The sequence below is a fragment of the Pteropus vampyrus genome, unplaced genomic scaffold (genome assembly GCF_000151845.1).
Source record: "Pteropus vampyrus isolate Shadow unplaced genomic scaffold, Pvam_2.0 Scaffold71, whole genome shotgun sequence".
Taxonomy (NCBI): domain Eukaryota; kingdom Metazoa; phylum Chordata; class Mammalia; order Chiroptera; family Pteropodidae; genus Pteropus; species Pteropus vampyrus.
This window is the reverse complement of record NW_011888852.1, coordinates 1,491,379-1,495,335: the sequence shown is the minus strand read 5'-3', so window position 1 is coordinate 1,495,335 and position 3,957 is coordinate 1,491,379. Positions and strand designations below refer to the sequence as shown.

Sequence of the window (3,957 nt, the reverse complement as noted above, 5' to 3'; positions counted from 1 at the left end):
AGAGAGAGAGAGAGAGAAAAGAAAGAAAGAAAGAAAGAAAGAAAGAAAGAAAGAAAGAAAGAAAGAAAGAAAGAAAGAAAGAAAGAAAAAGAAAAAAGAAAGAAAAAGGAAGAAAGGAAGAAAAGAAAGAAAAAGAAAGGTCAAGGTTTCCACTTGAAGTAAATGGCATTCACATTTATTATCCTTTTTCATCCGTTTTGGGAATAATCACACGTTTTAGCTCTCGATTCTGGCTTAGCAAGTAACTTATCTGTGCAAAGTTGCACACGCAGCTGTGCTGGAGGCAGCGGTCCCAGAGTCCCACCCATGTCACCTAGGCTGTGAAGGGAAAGGGGAGGAGGGATTTAGCCCAAGCAACCACTTCCTTTGCAACAAAATACAGTCATGACGTTTTTCCAGTCGCCAGAGCCCTTTTGACAGAAGTTGTGGGGACACGGTGTCCATCTGCATGTGCGCCTACATGAAGCCTGAGCTCCACTGCTGTGATCAGTGGACAAGCCTTGGATCCAGACGCAGCATATGGAGATGCCTGTCTGCTCTGCCACCTCAGAGGCTTGTGAGGCTCGAATGAAATGATGTGCACACAGGTGACTCACACCTGAAAAGCCCAAATGTAAGAGGCTGCTAATATCTTTACCTCCCTTTCCAGTACGTGTGCCTGGGCCCTGGCACACCTGCCCTTGTGTTGAATGACGAAGATCCTCACAGAGGTGCATCCATTCTCATCTAGTGATCATCCGTGGCTGTCTCTTACAAATTTAAAATCAATAAAGTTTTAAATGTTACAGATGAAGGTACTTTTATTAATCCCCTTAAAATGTAAGCATGACAAATTTATTCCAGTACTTTATTAAATATTCCCAACTCCAGCTAGCATATATTATCATGATTAGCAAGACTAAGCCATCAGACTAGAACAAGACATTGCTATTCTGTTACGTGTGGCATTTACGTGTTTCATAATCGTGAAATGAAAAAACAATGACACTTGAGCAATTAAAAAAATTATACCACACAACTGCATAGTCACAGTTTCTTCCAGCTAAATTAAAAAGCTTCCGTGTCTGCATGCAGGATCACATTTCCCTTCTAAAGCTAGAGATTGGAGGGCTTGCTGCATTGTAGCTTGTTAAGTTTCAATTAGAAACGCTTCAGGGGTCTCATGGAAAATAGCTCAGGCTAAGTGTTCACTTACTGATGTATGGTCTGTTTGCTTAGGGCAGATTGTATCTATTGCTACTTATATTTAACCAACAGTAAAAAAAAAAAAATTTAAGTTTTTGTTGTTACTGTTTTAGAGAAGCAATGAAAAAGAAAGACAAGCTGACTAAATGCTTCCCATTTGACGTTCATCTCTCTCTGAAGGGGACACATACACCCTAAGCCGGACATCAAAGCTTTCAGCATTTGCAGAGATGTTCCAAGGTGATAGTTAATTCAGCTCAATCAATGATAAAGATTTCAAGATAATTAAACTTTCCTTCCAGAACTCGGTGTTTATCAAGGCTCTGTTCATGGTTATTATGATCTGGACTCTCGAATCGTGACGAACTGCCACTGCCGCTTCTCATTTGTTTGGTTTTATTCTTGCTTTTCACTGCCACCTTCAAAGATCTAAAACGTGGGTCTCATTCGATGCTTTGTTCTCCCACCCGTAAGAGTTTTATTACTTGTTGTGCTTTGAATCTGAAGTTCTTGGTGCAGTAAAGAGAAGGAAATTTTTTAACCTTTGTCATGGTGATGATTTTTAACAACCTAAATTTGGTCATCAAGCTGACACATGCTTGACACAGGCTCTTCTGACCAGTTCTCCTTCTGTGTGTACCCGGGACCCGCACAGGTCTCCCTGGCCAAGACGACAGAACGAGGCTTCTTGACCCACCTGGGCTCGAACACAACCCCAACCTCACGGGTATTCAGCTCACCAACCATGGACAATTCAGCCTCGCTGGAGTCACCAGCAACGCTCCGAGCAACAACCATGGGCAAAGCAACCCTGAGGCGCTTAAGACTTCAAAACATAGGTGGTAGCCCTCAAAGACAAGACTGGAGTCGCGAAACGGGATAAAGAAAGTTGACAAAAACGTTTTTTTAGTTTATTATATTAAACGTTAACAAAAGACACGTGCTAGCTGTTAAAGGAACTCTGGGCGAGGAGAAATCATCTTGTTTTCAGTGGTGGGAAAAGTTTCGTGGAGAAGATGTGACAATATCTGGGGTTTAAAGAGTACAAGTTGCAAGGGGACCTGGAGGGCAAGGATAATAGAGAAGCAAAACATGGAAGAAAAAAGTGTGTGCAGTGTTTCTGGGGGGGGTGGAGTCTACTCGTGCAAAGACATAGTGGACTGAAAAGGTAGCTAGGGATCAGACATAAAGAGTCCTTAATAGGTTTTATCATCATATCGCGTCAGAGCCTCTACCTCCATGGACTCATCAGCACTATCTAGGCACTGTGAAGGCAGCCGTTTAACAAAGTAGACGAAGGACCCCTAGCCTCCTCTTAAACCATTTTCCACTCTTTGCTCCAGCCACACTGCCTCCTGGTCATCCTTGGAAAAAGCTCCGGTTCTTTGACTGGCTGTTTGCCCTCTTTGGAATGCTGTTCCCAAGATTGCCCTGCTTCTCCTCAGTCAGGTCTCAGAGCAAAAGCCACATTCTGAGAACAGCATCTTTTGACCTCTCCATCCAAAGCGGTTACCCCCAATCACTCAGTTATTTTCCACGCAAGGCTTATGACTGTCTCAGCTTATCTCGTTTGTTTACTTTTTTACTTCCTTTATCCTCAGCTAGAATGTAAGTGTCATGAGAACAGGCATCTAGCTTTTTCTTTGCAGTATCTCTGACACCTAGAATAGTGCCTGAATATTGTAGGTGTTCCACTCATATTTGTGGAATGAATGAATGAATGAATGAATGAATGAATTGGTAAGAAACGGCCAAAGCGCGTCATTGAGAATTGTGAAGCCACATCCTAAGTTCTAAAGGAGGCTATGGTTCATTAGTAATATCTTCCCTGAGCACAAGAAAGAGAAGTGGTCACAATAGTGCCTTATTTGACATCCTGCATATGTGCTACGGCAGCCATGTCCCAAGCCTACTCTGCTCAAACCTCAGGTAGGTCTGAAGATACAACAAGAAATAGAACACAAAACGATGTCACTGTGTTTAAGTGCAGACATGCCTCTCTTCCCCTGGTACACCTACTACATGCCTGACAAGCCCGAAAAGATTGAAAAGGCAGTGACATTAGGGTTTGGCCCTTCTCTGACTTAGCAAAGTCCTCATTCCACAGAAGTTTTCGGAGCCACTAAATATCAGGTGCACCCTCACGAAAAACTAAGAAGGCACCAGGGATTCATTCCCACCCACTGGTATTCTTGTTCTGCTTAGTTGCCAGCAAAAAAAAAAAAAAAAAAAAAAGGGCGGGGGAGCGATTTATAATCCTAGAGTTGACCTTCAAATCTATAAGGGCCTTTGTGGTCCAGCCCAACTCAGGGGGCTCTGAAAGTTTTTGAGTAGTGGAGTCACAAGGGCGAACAACAAGCTGCCTCGACTCATTTTAAGAAAGGGGCAATATTAATCAACCGATCGATTCATTTGTCGGGAACACAAACGGAGGGGCAGATCACGGAACCTGGCTGGAAGATCCCTCTGAAAGCAACTATAGGAACCCGGATAATTAGTTAAGGAAAAATGGAAAGAAAAATAAGGGAACGATGCGAGGCGGGCCTAAAAAGACTGGTTAAACATGGGAGGTAAGCGAGAGGGAAAACTAAGTGATGATGTAAATGTGATAAAACAAAAATGATAGCATCTTGGACAGACCTAAGTACACCAGGAGGCGTAACTCATTTTCGATGAGAGATGAATTCAGTACTGTCTATGTTCAACTCGAAACGCCCATCAAAGATGAAAGCGAGAATATTAAGCAAATAATTGGACATAATAGTTTCGAAG

The 3,957-nt window shown here is 42.7% G+C and overlaps 1 long non-coding RNA gene across 1 annotated transcript; it reads left to right on the top strand.

The window, feature by feature from the left end:
* The first annotated feature begins 100 nt into the window (after positions 1–100).
* Positions 101–1,726, top strand: LOC105293286. The gene is made up of 2 exons (XR_895972.2): positions 101–613; positions 1,299–1,726. It is a non-coding gene; the product is annotated as an uncharacterized LOC105293286 (long non-coding RNA).
* Positions 1,727–3,957: the final 2,231 nt, after the last annotated feature.